Below are 15552 nucleotides of genomic sequence, written 5' to 3'. Positions count from 1 at the left end.
ATGGTGAGGCTTGCCTCGTCTGACCTTCGATTTTGTAGGCCTAGGGTGAGGGGCCACGGGGGTTCCCAAGGCCAGGCAGCTATGTTGTGGGGTGTGCACAGCCCCTTCCTGTGGTTTCACACCTCTTCCCTTCTCATCCTTGCCCCTGAGCCCCCACTCTGTGGAGCTCTGTCTCTATGCTGCCTTCTGCTTGGACAGCAGCCACCCTGTCTCCATGAGTGGCAAAGACAGGATCTGGTAAAGATACTTTGAGGCATAGTGTACAACTGTGTGACGGGGACAAGTCTCCTAACCTCTCTGACCTCCTTTTCCTCATCTTTAAAATCGGATGGGAGTACCATCTCCACCAGATATAGAGGAAGACTGAATGAGATCGTGGACATGAACATATATCGTACTTTGCCCTCTTAACTCTGAAAACCATTGTTCCTGTCAACACTGAGCCCGGGTCTAGAGGGAAGCTAGTGAAGGGCTGGGAATCAGAGCCCCCTCCCCAGTGCAGAGGAGATGGGAGAAACCCAAGCTTGTTCATACGGTTGGCAGCCCCTGGTGAAGCAGCTCCGTGGGACCACGGTGTCCCCATTCCTGAAAGGGAGTGGCTACGTCACCTTCCTGGCAGGAGGATTCTGGCCTGCTCTCCCCAGTGTAGAGCCCAGCGCAGACCCTACCCTCTGACATGCCAGGGCACACTGCTCAGTACACATTCTAGAAGCAGCTGGGAATTCATGATAAAGCTGTTTGCCCACGCATGGTTAGCACAGAGGCACACAATGTCCAAACTGAAATCATCTTCCCACAGGCCTGCTCTTCCTGTGCCTCCGTCTCAGAAATGACATCATGAGTCCATCCAGCAGTTCAAAGTCAAAGCCCATGGTTGTCCTTGACTTGCCTTTAACCCCCTTATGCACGGAGTCTAAAAACACCTTTGATTCTGCCGCCTCTGCATCTATCGTCTCTCTCTATCCCCACCACCACTCCCCTTTCAGGCCACCATCACCTCTGGTTGCACTGGTGGCCTCCCGGCCCCAAGTGCATCCCCTCCCAGCCAGGTCCAAGGTCCAGCCAGCGTGGTCTTTGCAAAACGCAAGTCCGGTCCTGTCACTCCCCGCCAAATGCCTCCAACAGCCCCTGCTCCTTTCAGGACAGTGCCCGACCCTTCACTTGGTGCCTCGGGGTCCAGCCCCTCGCCGCCTCTACCTTCATCTCTGCCGTTCCGCTCACAGGCTGCCCCGAAGTCACTCTAAGCCCAGGGTTGTCTCCCTTCCAGCTGTGCTCTGGGCTTGGCCGCGTGCCTGCAACAGTTACCCTGCTCCTGCATCATTCTGCCAGCTAGACTGCCGGGCACTGGGGTGGGGGCCGCAAGAATCCCTCCCATTCCCGTCCCACCCCCAGTATCCCAGCCAGTGCCTGGTGCCGAGAGACGCTTAAGAAGGGTTAGATGAAAGAAGGCACAGAGCACTGGGCTGCAAGTCAGCACTGAGGTTCTGACTTCTCACCAGCTGCCTCCTCCCTCTGTGTGGTGAATGCAGGTTGGTTACCCCAGCACACAGGAAAGTGCCGCTGTGAGAGTTCATTCTGCAACCAGTCACTGCCCCCATACCTGTCCCACACTGCTGGGAACGTAAGACCATCTATTTCAAAGTTCCTCCTGCGCCCCAGCACCTCCACCCAGATGCTTGCCCCAGAGCAAATGCGATCTGAAACTCTGCCTCAGTTTCCTCATCTATAAAAGGGGATAATAATAGAACATCCTTCTTGAAGTTGTTGTGAGGATTGAGTTATTTTACATAAAGCCCTTGTGAATAGCGCCTAGCATGTCGTAATCACTGTGAAAGTCTTTGCTCCTATTATCTTCACTGCTGGTGCCAGGACCACTCTTCAGTGCTGTGGCCTTTTAGGCGCCCAGAGTAACGTGAGAAAGCCAAAGACCAGGTTGCCTTGGGAGTCTTGGCAGATTGCGTCAACACTGTGATGTCTGAAGCACCTAGTTCCTAGGGGTCCACTTTGGACAGAAGAAACTGCCTTCCTGCGATGTAACATTTTACAGCCCTCCACATTGCCATAACAACCAGAAGGAACCGGGCTGTTGCTGACACCTTCCCCCTAATTCCAGGAGCTGTCTGTCTTCTGAGGGCTTCTCCTGTCTGCCCTCAGGGGATCTCAGCATCCTGCGAGACTCAGCTTGATATCAGGGTGCCAGACTCCCAGCATGGGTCCTCCTCCAGGGCCAGATCAGTAGGTGGGACAAACAGAATTATGTCACTCCCGCAGACCAACCAAGGAGGGATGCAAGGGAGGGAGTGGGTTACGAGCACATGGCTAGCAGCGTGGAGGGTGGCCAGGAGCCCGGGTTCTGCACCAGACTGCTCAGGTAGAGTTCCAACTCCACTACCACTAACCCACAGTGAAACTGTGCTAGAACACTGCTGTCTCTGAGCCTCAGTTTCCTTATCGGTAACATGGAGATAATCATAGTGCCATCTTCACAGACGTGTTTTAAGGACTTAATAATGTATGCAAAGTCTTAACACAGTGCCTGGCGCATAGTAAACCCACATTTATGCTAGCTGTTGTTATTACCAGCACTACTGTAAAGAATCCTGGAGGAAAAACATTGTCTGGCACACCTTTAGCTCAGGCCCGCCATTGTTTCTAAAACAAGGTTGCTCAAAATAATCTCCCAGATCTGATTGACATGACCCTCAACCCAATTTTTCCCCTTTCTAGGCTGCCCCCCACCCCAACACACACACCCTCACTCAAAAATTATGTGTCTCAGAGCCTGTGGAATTTGACACTTTGTCTACACGAGGTCTTTCCTCCTCGCTTGGGCGGTACCTGCCCCAGCCCTGCCTCAGAAAGCCCTCCTCCCCTTCACAGGGCTCTATCCTCCTGAGGTTTGTTAATCATTAATTGGAGGGTTGTCCAGGGCTTAACTGTTGTATTAACGGATCATTTGATGATGAGTGAACCAGGCAAGTGGAAAGATGCAGCAAAGGCCGCTAGACCACCCAGAGACCATGTCATTCTCGGAGCAGGAGGTGACCCCAGGACCCCAGCCTTAGTACAATCCTCTCAGAGACGCTCTGCTCAACAGGACACAGTTAGAGCAAGGTGCATGGGGGCCCCCTCCTCACTGAGCTGAGTACACAGAGCTGGAAATAGCATATGGACTTTCAGCCCCAAACCTCTGCTGAGCATCTTTGAGATCGGAAATCCTGCCCTGGCCCTAACTGTTGACAGGCAGGGACAGCAGAGTCAAGATACCATGGGAATTAGAGGGCTCTTCAGATTAGAGCAAAGGGAGGGAACATTTCCTTTCCAGGGGCTTCAGGAAGTGGCAGTGACCCACAGTAGGAAACCAGCTACCCCAGTCTCAAGCCCACGCAGATACCAGCAGGGATGACCACTATGTTCTAGATCACTGACATGAAGAAGCCCCTGAGGGGCTTGAGTCATGTCACCTCCTTCCCTGCTGCACCACCAAGCATTGATTGAGCAAGTAATGTGTATAGTATTAGTCACCAACTGTGCGAGACCCACACTTAGCTTCTCCCACTCAAAAGATACTATGGAATGTGCTAGCTCCATGCCCCATATCGATCTCTGCTCCTACTGAACATGAGGCCCTGTGGGGATGCCTACCGTGTTCCATCCAGACACTGTGGCAGGTGCTGGGAGGGATGGCGGTCTCCCCAGAGAAGGCTGCATCCCCACTTGCGGAGTCCAGGGGGAGCCAGCAGTAAAAACCATAGGGGCTGGAAAAGAGAGGTCAGTGTAGACTGGGCCTTCAAAGGCAGTCAGAATGATGGAGGGGAGGAGACAGAAGGGAAGTAGTTCCACAGAGGCCACATCTTAGGGAAGAATGTTTAAGTGCCAGTGACACAGAATTATGATTTCTCAAGAAATCGTATGATTTCTATCATAGAGCGACGCACACACACAGACACTTCTAATCAAATGGTTCATTGGGCCTGTCCTGATCTGATACAGGTTCAGCTAGTGATTTAAACTTAAGGACCCAAGTCTATTCCCTGACCCCTTGGTACCCAAAGTTTAGGAAGCCTGGACTTTCCTCCAGCTTCTCGGCTTTACTTGCCCAGTTAGTGGTGGCTGGATAAGGATCCCTGATCTTGGGCAAGAGTCCATTTTGTCAGCCATTTGGGTCTTGCAAGTTCAACTCATTCTGGTGAAGGTCAAGTCATTCTGGTCTTAGAAGGCCACTTTGGCCTTGTAAAGTGAAGACCCCCTTGGCCTTCAGGGGCTGTGATCCAGGTAGGAAACCCTTGAGGGCCATTAACACCCGACTGGGAAATCACGGTGTGCCTCGAGGTCCAGAAATTCTTTGTAAACCTTTCTCTCTCCTATCATGACAGGTTAGTGGCAAGTTTCCTGTTGCCTAATCACTGTGCAAACATCTAATGTGTGCTGTCTTTGCTAGGAAAGGCATGTCCTGTCAGGCTGATCCTTAACATTTTTCAGTTTTTTAGGTTGGGAATGAGTTTTCAAAGGAGGAGTGCTTGGCAAAGCTATGGCACACCTGCCGCCTGTCCCCACGTGATGGGGAGGGCATAGCACCCCAAAACCATAACACATATGGAGAAAACATGGCGGAACACTGGCTTTGGTTGAAATTACCTTACATTCAAGAGCACGCTTACTATCCTAGAAACATAAAAGGTCAAAATAACAGAAGCATGAGAGGAACAGAAAACATTGTGTACATTGCTTAAAGAAAAATAATGGCCAGAAGTTTGCTATCTGTTGAAACGGTTGCCATTGCCTATTTTCATAGTGTAACTCTCTTTCTTTAAAATAATATGTCTTAAAGGGAAGCCCAAGTGTTCATCAGTACATCACCAAGAAAATGCCCTATTTACTTTCTAGCTCTCCCAGGAGCCTTTTGGATGACCTAGCACAGCGTCGTGAACTTTCTGGTTTTGCCCACTGGCCTCTCACTGCCTTTTCCTCCTCTCTTCCAAGTGACTTGTCAATGTTGCCATTGCTCTGTGTCTCAGACCCGCATCTACACACATCCCAGGCAAACACACATCTGTTTTTCACCACTTCCTGTGGGACCAACGTCATGGGCTATATATTAGTGTGTCAGGGCTTCCATAAGAGAACGCCACACACTGGACAACTTAAACAACAGATATCTGTTTCCTCACAGTTCTGGAGGCTGGAAGTCCAAGATCAGGCTGCCAGCAAGGTGGGTTTCTGGTGTGGCATCTCTCCTTGGCTTATAGATGGCCATCTTCTTGTTGTGACATGGCCTTTCCCTGGACAAGCACTCCTGGTGTCTCTTCCTTGTCTTATGTGGATTAGAGTCATATTGAATTAGAGTCCCACCCTCATGACCTCATTTAACTTCTTAGAGGCCCTATCTCCAAATACAGTCTCTTTGGGAGTAGGGCTTCGACATACAAATGGTGAGGGGTGGGGGCACAATTCAGTCCATAACGGGGTACGTGTCAGTCTGGTTGGCAAATGGAGTTAGAGTTTGTCCTTGTCATCTTCTTTCTGGACACTGTCTCCTCCCCAGTCAAACCACACTCCCAGAGCCATTGCCTACATGGTACCACTTATGACTTGCCCCCCACCCCCATATGTACGTGGGTGTCTGGTCCCTACTCTTCCTCCCATTCATGCCTGGTGGAGCTGCCGGCACCAGCACTGTGCTCCTGTGGGATGTACCGCTCTGATCACAGCAGCCTGGCAACGTGTGCCCCATGGCCATGACCCAGAGCAGCTTGGCCCAATGGGTCCTGTCTCCATGTGGCTTTTGGTTTGCAGGGACAGAGAAGGTTTCCAGGTAAAGAACTCCTAGCACCAGATGAAGTAATTACACAGGACACTTGAGTGGGGATGGTTTCACAGGGGATTTTTCTAGAGACAGTTTCCTGGGGCAGTGTGAAATCTTAGTGACACCTCTGAACCTCAGTTCCCTACCTGCAAAATGGGGGAGGTCCTAAATAGCCTTTAAGGCACTATCCCACTCTCATATTCATGGTAGTGGTATGAAGGGGTGTGAGGAGGTGGAGGGGGGGATGAGTTATTGTTCAGGAGTAAATTCTCACCAACAGAGAAGGTGAGGAGTTGCTCGGGAGAGCGCAGCTGGGGAGTAGGAGCGGCAATCAGTGCCAGCAGATGCAGACTTGTCTTTCGGAAGGACGTGGAGTAGATGTTTTATATTCATTGTACATTCACTCTGCATTTATGTAACCCTTGCAGCTGCCCTAGGAGGTGGATTCACAGAGGGAAAACCAAGGCTCAGATAAGACGCTTGCCCAGATGTAAGTGGCAGAGGGGGAACGGGGGTCAGGATGAAAACCTCCTGCCTGTGACACCCATTCCCCTCCCACTACACCACACCTTCTAGCTTCCCTAGCTTGTCACTTAGCATGTCTGGGCTAAAGATGGGTCACGGTGGCTGTCTTACATCTCCTAGGATCATGTGTCTGATATTTCTCAACATAAATTGGTGACTCTTGGCTTCTTTCCTCATCTCTAAAAGTACCGTGTGACAGATGGACTTAATGAGTGAGTGAGTGGACTTAATTCCTCAAGTAAACCCGTGAGGGACTTTGGACCCTCGGAAGGGACTTCAGACAGGGCTTCGGCCACCACGGATGCCACTGGAGCTTGGGATCGGGCAGACCCGGAGATTCTTTGCTGCCGCAGCATCTCCCACACCTTATACAAAGTATTGCCAATGCAATAAAGTTAATGGAGCCAGCCATCCCATGAAGGAGCCAATTCCGTGCAAAAATGATATATCTTTCAAGTTAATGAGGTCTATTAGTTGAGCTTATGCCCTTTTAAATGAACACAATTCTTGAAATCCACCAAACAGCAGCACAGCCACTTCAAAGTAGTTAACTGATGCCTGGTACCCCTGTCACCGATGCCCGAGGAGCCACCAGGGCAGAGCCCTGGGAACTGGCTTCTACTGACATCTAGACAGCCTTCAGCTCCTTAGGAGCTCAACAGATGTCATGCCTGGCCAACCATTCTTGTCCTTTGCAAAGTCCCCAGATCAGCCTAGTACAGCCATGGGGACTGGACAACCCCGTAGTGCTCGAGGGAGAAAGTGATAAAATGCAATCACGAATCTCGAATAGTATTCACCCCAGCCTGCAGCTTTCGACCCAGCCTCAGGATTAGCTGGAAGAGGTGCGCACGAACACAGCTCGGCCGTCAGCCCTTCACAAGTGGCCCCTGCACGGGTGGAAGTGCAGCTGGGTGGTCCCTGGGCTCGGGGAAGGTGAGCAGACACGGTTTCTAGGAAGCCTAGACCTGGAACTGGCTGAGCAGAAACACAAGTCTGCAGTCAGCCTGACTGAGATTGAACAGGGACCTTCACGCCATGGCCCCTGGGCCCCCTGAATATGCGCCGCCGATGCTCTGCCCAATTTCAGTCTCCTCCCCAGTTAACACTGCTCACAGTTGCTGAAGAACACAAAGTGGTATTTGTTGTGCCCACAGAACATCTGCTGAAGGCAAAACTTGTGTTCATAGCTCTTCACTTCAAAAGACTTGCCGTGTTATAAAAAGAAAGGGACCATCTGTCCCTCTTCTGGACCCCGGCACCTCTTGGAAAAGATTTCTGTGCAAGAAGGCAGTGAGAAGTCAGCGCTGACTTCAGGGAACTATTCTGAGGCCGGAAAAGAATGGTGCCTCCCTGCCGAGGGGAAGTTGAGGTGGCAGATGGGAGCCGGCTCTGTGGAGGCCACGAGATGGCAGAGGCTGGCGGGAAAGAAACGGCTATGGGACTGGGGAGGTGCTCCAGTTGTGCAAAGAACCAACCCGAGGAAGAGGGAAGTGAGGGCGGGTGAAGGGGAAAGACCAAGAGGCACTGGGGCCCCCAGTAGAAGGGGCGGACAATGGCATTTCCAGTTTAGACGTATCTGTCACACAAAGTCATTTGCGTTCCTCAGCCCAGCTAGACTGGCCTCTCTTAGCCAAAAAGCCCTTTAAGACAGTTGTGCGTGGAGACTGCCTCAGGCGCAATGGTGCCCTTCCAGTGGCTGATAATTGAGGTGTTCTTCCAGAGCGTGTGGAGGTCTGGTGTGAGGCCCCTCTCAGCACCAAGACAGAAAAGTCACCTGAGCAGCCAGGAGAAGCTGAATGGGCATCGAGGTGGAGCCCAGGTGAGACCAGGTGGGACCCTCAGCGGAGAGGCATTCCCCTGGCCTCTTGGCCACACTCTCCCAGGCTGGGCACCCCCTCGCTGCAACTCCCCAGAAGGCTCTTCTTTCCTTGGCCTCCATGCTGGCTGCTCCAGTTCTGTGGTTCTGAAACAGTCTTGATCCTTCCGTCTTCCGGATCCTTCCACACACATCCTGGAAAATGTTGGGTTTCTACCAGAATCCAAGCAGATTCCAGACAGCCTTGGTCGGAGAAACTCTAAGCTTGAAGCTTATTTTGTTTCAGATCAAAACGTGCTTCTCTTCCGAGCTTCTGTCCTGGGGTGGACATGGGGCGGGGGGAGGTGCTGGAGGTTCTGAAGTGGGGTGCTCTGAGGACACCCCCCTTGCTCCCATTCCCTGCGTGTCTCTGGTGGGAGGGAATGAATTGAGAGATTTGCCTCTGTCCCAGGGAGGGTTTGCAAGTTTTCGTCCACAGTCTTAAACGTACGGAATTGCCCCCACTTAACTGCATGCATTGAGATTCCGAGGACGGAGGCAGTTCCTGGAGTAGCATAGTCAAGGCTCCCAGAATCCTAAAAGGTCACACTCCTTTTATTCTTGCTTCTTTTCACTTCTCTTCTGTTCCTATTGATTTCTTTGGGCCCATAAGAAAACACAGTAGGCAAAGCCTGCTACTTCCATTGAAATAAAATATTCTGCAGTCAAACCACACACCATAAAGAAATAATTGCAGTCTGTATATATTGCTAATGGACATCTCTCAGCAATTCCCTGTCTCATAAGCTTTAAACACAGACATTAGTATAAATATGCAGAAACCCCCATTCGGGCAAATTACTCTGCATTTCTGAACAGAAGGAAGATTAACCATGTGCTGATATCTTTGAAGGAGCTCAGCAGAGCAGGAAAAATTCACTAGTCCTCTCTGGGAGGGAGCTCAGGACTCCGTGAGGCCTAGAGGACTGAGCTAGAGGCCCGGCTGGCATCTTCTCCTCCCCTAGGAGGGAGTCCTGGGACTCCCCTGGAGCACGAAGGACTTGGCCTTGGTAGGAGGGGACTGGCCCCCACTCTAGCCAGATCAGCCTCATCTGAGCTGGTTGGCCAGTTGGGTGTCCTGCTTCCAGAGCCTTCCAAGCTCCCAAGGCTCTGATAGGCACAGGAACAGAGAAGTTGAAGCATGCCCCTTTCCCTCCCTCCTTCTCCCTCCCTCCCCCTCCTCCCCCCACCACCTCTCATCTGCCCGACAAAAGCCCTCAGGGATGATCAGGCCTCTGAAGTAAATGACCATGAGAAGCCCTGGGGAGAAGTAGCATCACCATCTGAACTAGACCCTACAGTCTCCCTTTCTTTGGCCCCCTTGTCTCAGTCCTCCTCCCCTAACCTGCTTCCCCTCGTTGAGGGTCCCACACTCCCCACCAAGACCCGCACAGGGGTGAGAGTCTCTATCTCCTGGACCCAACAGCCTGTGCCACTAGGGCGTAACCCCAGCCGGAGCTTCAAAGGTCTTAATTAGGAAAGCCCCTTCCTTTCAGGAATCAGCCCTGACCCCCTGTCACCAGGGTGGGGAAGATGCCCCAGTCAGCACAGTTTGCTGAGCCCAGTGGGGGTGGGGAGGGTGACAGGGTCTGGCCTTCACGGCCTGCTGACCGGACAGGAGGCAGCAGAGTCAGGGGAGGGCTCTGCACAAACCTCATAAGAGTCCCCTCCATGTGCTCAGCACAGGCCACCATGTCCCCTTTATAGACAGAGCTCCAGGCTTGGTTTTCCTGGGGCTGGAGAGGCCAGGCGAGCAGGGGAAGGTGGGCCAGCAGGCCCCCCAGGAGACTGCTGAGTTGTTGCAGGCCTGCCTTGTTGTCTGACGTGGGAGGTGAGTTATGAGCTAGTCAGGAATCACCATGGGGCAAGGGAGCCGGATTGCAGAGGTCTTCTGGTTATTTATTTTGTGCTCGCCTGCCTTTCCCACAGTAGAATTGAAAGCAGAGGAGAGCACTCAACATTTGCATTCTGCGGGAAGGCACTTGGGTTTCTCAGAACTGAGCTACAGCCTCAGGGTACCTCTTGCAATAAAGTCGGGACAGGACAGTCAGAGAGCCTGGCACCAGGCCCTCTCAGCCCCCAGACCACCTGTGAGGCTGGGGTTTCTGTAACACCCCAGTTTTCGAGTCCGTACTCTGGGGCACCAGCCTCAGCCAGGAACAGAGGAGCTCAGGAAGATCAGATCCTCTCCTCAGCTCACCCCAGCATGCATGCAGACTTCACTCACCCGTCTCACCAGCGAGCATCTTGATGGTCTATTTTCATGTCTGTCTCCCCCACTCGACTGGGAATGACTTTAGAACACCCCCGCCGCTGGCCAATTTAGCAACTTTCCGTGAAATTTTAAAAGATACCCTTTTCTCAAGACCCTTGCTTGCCATCTACCAGAAAACTGTCACAATAACAAAAGAAATCTTGATGAGTGTGAGGTGAATGGCGCCCCCTGGAGTTGTGCAATATGAGAAGCTGGAAAGTGACTTATTGAGGGTATATACATTCCAGACGCTCTTGGAAGTGTGGCCCATGCACTGACACATGTAATCCTCACAAGAGCCGTGGGGAGCAGCCTTGGTTCTAACCACCCTTCTACAGATGAGACACTTGGGCTCAGAAACATGATATAACTTTCCCGTGTTTACCCAGCTGATCAGGGACAGTGTCGGGATGGACACTGGGTCGTCTGGCCCCGGAGCCTTGCCCTTGGCCATATACGCACTGTAATATCCTCAGTCCCAGATTCTGGGTCCGGCCCTGAGGATGCCCAGCAAGGCTGTGTTTGCTGTAATGGCACAGAAAGGGCCTGGCTTCCAGCCCAGTTCAGCCACCCTCCTGCCACCCCCCCACCCCCACCACCATACACACACACACACACACACACACACACACACACTGATTCTCTACCTCCTCGTTTAGACAATGAGGAGCTGGATGCAGAAGCTCCAAAAGTTCAAGGACACGGAGTCCCCACAGAGGCCGCTGGAGGTGGCCATGCAGCCAGACTTGATGCCCTCGCACAGACCCAAGCTGTGCCCACTGCTGGAAAGCCCCAGCCCCCGCAGGGACTTCGGGCCTGTCAGCTCATCTTCTCAGACTCACCCCACCTGACTGGCCTCCAGGGCCCTCACGTGATCTTCCCACCTGGTCAGCCTCTACATGGTCTCAGTTCTACCGCCCACCCTCTGCTCGGCCCCTCGGAGCCCCCACCTCAGCTCTTCCTGCCTGCAGGCCTACCCTCTCGCAGCCACTCTCCACTCTGCTGTCAAAGTAAATTTTCTAAGGCACCGTGTGACCAGGCCCTCCCTTAGTCACAATCCTTCAATGGTCCTCATTTCTCACAAAGCTCCCTCACCTGTCACTCAAGGCTGCTGACCCCTCCAGCCTCGCCCACCCTCCCACCCCACAGGCCTGCTCCTTAGGGCCCCTGCCCAACAACACGCTCACTTCAGCTTCTGCACGTTACTCACAATGCCCCACCCCTCTTCAGACCTGCCTTTAGCAGGTTCCTCCTCCAGAAAACTTTCCCAGAACACCCACACCACATGGAACCCCAAGGGTCGAGTGGCAGCCTAGCGCTGACATGACTGTTCTCTCCTATGACTCACTCTTCTTCTCAAGCAGGGGACTCCAGGGCCAGGGTCTAGGCCAGAGCCCAGCCAGGTGGGGGCCCAGCAGCAAACAGTCCCCCTGAGTGGAAGAACAGGTACAGAAGTCACATCTAACTCCACCCAAGGTGTGGCTCTGGTCAGCCCCAGCTCCTGTCCACCTCCTCCCTCAGCCAACACTGGCCTCCCTCTCTTCTGATTCCCAAAGGTGCTTGCACCTGGGCCGAGGCAGCTTGTCCTCCTTGGGGAAAGTGAGGTGTGACCCCATCAGGGTTGCGCAGGGCCATCCCCGGAACCCCCTGCAGCTGCCACACAGAAACCAGAGAGCCCTCCTAAGGAAATACAGGAGACAGTAATGCAAGTGCCCTTCAGAGTTCCAGAAAAGTGCAACATGCCATCCCAGCAAGAGCTAGTTCTCACAGCCAAAAAGGGGAGAGGGGCTCAGGTAACTGGTGTCCTCCCAGCCCCCAGCCCACGGGAATCCAGCTCCTCCTCTGGAGACGGGAGGCAGTTGGGGACAGATCAGGTGTCCAGCCAGCCTCTGACCTGGTCAGTAAGGGGAGAAGCCCAAGCTCTGAATGTTCCATTCATCCAGGAGACCCTCCTGAGCAGACTCCAACTATAGCCCAGCCCCAGACAGGCAGGTAGCGCCTGCGCACATGTGCACAGCCCCCCTCTGCTTTTGCCAGGGGGCCGCTTCCCTGCCCTGCTAAGGTCTATTTGGGGCTTGGCTTGGAGCCCTCATAGCACTGGGGCAGGAAGAATAAGAGTGTATAATCCCCCTCCCAGGATGAGGTCACTGACCTACAAGGACTTGGCCTTACTATTCGGGAGGAGAAATCCCCCCCTGCCCCGCCCCCACTGACCCTTGTCCTGGGAAGGAGCTCCAAAAAACAAAAGCAACCTCCCAGCGCAAGAGGAACAAGGGAAGAGAGATGATGAGTCAGGAGGCCTGAGGCTCTGAATAGCCATTTGCTGGGAGCTTTGGGACCTAGTGCAGCAGCCAAATGCGTGACTGAGGACACCTCTGCAGGACTGACCAGCCCTCATGAGTCAGCTAAACCATGCCTGCCTTTGAGAAGGGGGAGACAAGCAGGTCACCAAACATCCTCCAGAACCAGTGCTCCACCAGGCAAGGCTTGTGGTCTTTCTTGTTCGTCATTGTATCCCCAGTGCCTGGTACACTGTATGTGCTCAATAAATACTGGCTGAACGTATGAGTGAATGAATGAATGGGTGAATGACTATAGCTGTAAGTACTCAATGCTGCCCACGGTACAGAAGTGTAAACCACACAGTGTTATGGGGCATAGACAGTGCGGGAATCCAAGGAGATGAGACATCTTGAGCAAGGACATAGAAGCGGCTACACAGGACATCTTTAGGCAAAAGCCATCCTGCAGAAAGCGATCTACTTTCAGTCATCAGCTTCTATGATGATGTATGTATAACTTCATTCACATGTTCAGCCCTTTGTCACATTCTCTCTTGTCCAGACACTTTTGCAGGGCTTAACCTTATTATCTTCTTGCTGCCCACTGAGGGCAGGTAACTCATTTTTTGATGGATCCTCATGCTATGCAGGGCCATGTCATGCTCCTGGGCAATGAGCAGGATTCCCCTTTCTCCTGAGAGGTTTTTGTGATCTCAGGAGCTTTAGCCATATAAGCCCTTGGCCATTTGTGGCCTTGGCAATTTCTAGGGTTGCCCAGGATAGTACAACCGCTGGTCTGTGGCCATTGAGTTCACCAGCCCCACCTGGGGTCTGAGCCCCTCCTGCCTTCCCTCCCTTCCTGAAAGCCTGAGGTCCTCTCACCATCTCAAGACCAGAGCCCAGGCCCCAAGCTGGCTCCAGACCCTGGGCTTTGCCTTGGCTCCTTCCACCCTGCTGGGGCCTCACCCCAGCTCATCTCTGCCAGCCAGCCCTCCAGCTTGCCTTCTGAGCCAGTTCTACCCAGCCCCAACTTGCTGGTATCTCCTTCCTCTGTCTACATCATGATCCTTTATGATGCTCCTTGGGCCCTGGGCTTCACCTTCCCAAGTGGCCTCAAACTCTTCTAGGCTCCTGGGCCTGCTCTGCCTTGAGGAAGGGTGCTAGGACAAGTAGGAAGCACCAAACTACGATGGTTTAAAACTATAAAAGCAGGGCTTTGAATTAAGCAGAGCTTGATTCAAGCCTTGCTGCCTCCACTCTGGCCAAGGACAAGTTACTCTCCCCAAACCTCATTTTCTTCATCTGTAAAATGGGGACCTTCTGTCCTAGGGTTGCCTCGGGGATAAAATGAGATAATGGAATCGGTGGGTATCAGAGGGGGAGGCAGGATGCACGCACCCAGGGTGGGGCTTTACAAAGTGCCGGTGCTTCCTCCTCTTCCTTCTCCTCCCGCCACCCACTCTCCCAACAGAGGGAGACAGGGGAGGGGCCCCTGGGCTGCCACGACAGGTATGGGAGACAGGGGAGGGGCCCCTGGGCTGCCACGACAGGTATGGTGTCAGAAAGACGGCTAAGGGTGGCTGATGTAATTAAAGTGCCCCTTGGCCCAGCACCTGGCACGTGGGAAGCAACGCAGAAAGGCGCCAGTTTCTTCTGTCCATTGGGTTTTAACGCTGGGTTTCTACTCCTCGCCGGCCTTCAAGCCCAGCCCACACCCCAAATCGGGCGGGTGACTCCGGCTCCGGCTGACTGCCTGGGAGGGCTGGGGCGCTCGGCCCCGGAGAGTCCCCGCCCCCAGTGACGTGTAGGGCCCGCCCCCCGCGCGGCGGCACGTGCCGCGGGGAGGGGAGGGGCCGCCGGAGGTTCCCGGGCGCGCGGCGGTGGTGGCGCGTCTGCGAGCGCGTATTTGCATATGCGCAGGTTGGATATTTATAACTTCTCTAGAGCCAGTTCCAAGTTATTGATGTCTTAAAGTGACTTTAATCTGAGCCTTCTTTTCTTCAAATGGGCTTTTGATTTCCGGAGTGATATTATACATGGCTGTAAGCTATTGACTGAGCGATCGCCCTTGTGTTCTCAATGTGCTGATGCTGAAAATCTGCGATATAAATAAACTTCCTCTGGTAGAATCATTATAAAGCACAAGCAGCAGAAATTTATGGAAAGAACAGATTAAATGCTTAGACTTAAATTCTTCAGTGTGCTGCTTGCCCTAAACTGCTGTGTCTGGAGTTTGGGCTGCTGATTCAGGTGGAAAAAATCAAACGGACACATCGCTTGTCGGTGCATTTTTACTATGATCTATTGTGTTGCCAAAAGAGAAACCTCAAAAGCTGCCATTGATAATCCTGGTTAAAACTTGGAGCATAAATTATTAAGACATGTAGTTTCTTTTCGGAGTGGTTGGGGACTGGGGCGTGCAGCACAGTAAAGAAATATAACATCAATATGTGCTTATGCATTGTAATGTGGGACATTTTTATGCCCTTAATAAAACATTCCGCCTACAACTATGTTTATGAAAGCAACAGATAGGAAGATCCATAATGTCACTTAATAGAGTTAATCACCTCCCACCGGAATGGTTTAAAAGGCTTTTTATTGCATGTTGAAAAGCTCTGACCATAATTAATACTCTACACACTGTCAGGTGCCAATCAGAAGGCTGGAAGCAGCAGAGGGAACTTTCTAGCACTCTGGGGCTGGGAGGGTTCTCAGGACTTGGTCCAGTTGTCTGAGCTCCAGGGTTTTAAATCAGAATCTAGCCTTTGCATCAAACATTGGGCTCTGTCTGGGTTTTTAGGTTCTAAATGTTAAGCTCTGGGCT

At 52.6% G+C, this 15552-nt stretch overlaps 1 protein-coding gene and 1 long non-coding RNA gene across 5 annotated transcripts in view; one reads left to right on the top strand and one right to left on the bottom strand.

Annotated features, from left to right (window-relative positions):
- The window catches only part of LOC123581475, a 30242-nt gene extending 14843 nt beyond the window's left edge, over positions 1-15399 (bottom strand). Inside the window, exon 1 of the long non-coding RNA XR_006703750.1 lies at positions 1198-15399. This is a non-coding gene — a long non-coding RNA (uncharacterized LOC123581475). The remainder of the gene's footprint in view (positions 1-1197) is intronic.
- KLHL29 (kelch like family member 29) overlaps positions 1-15552 on the top strand; it is a 312316-nt gene that overhangs the window by 256575 nt on the left and 40189 nt on the right. The window lies entirely within an intron of this gene.

The sequence above is a fragment of the Leopardus geoffroyi genome, chromosome A3 (genome assembly GCF_018350155.1).
Source record: "Leopardus geoffroyi isolate Oge1 chromosome A3, O.geoffroyi_Oge1_pat1.0, whole genome shotgun sequence".
Taxonomy (NCBI): domain Eukaryota; kingdom Metazoa; phylum Chordata; class Mammalia; order Carnivora; family Felidae; genus Leopardus; species Leopardus geoffroyi.
The sequence above is the reverse complement of the archived record's forward strand: the minus strand, read 5'-3'. Positions and strand labels throughout refer to the sequence as shown.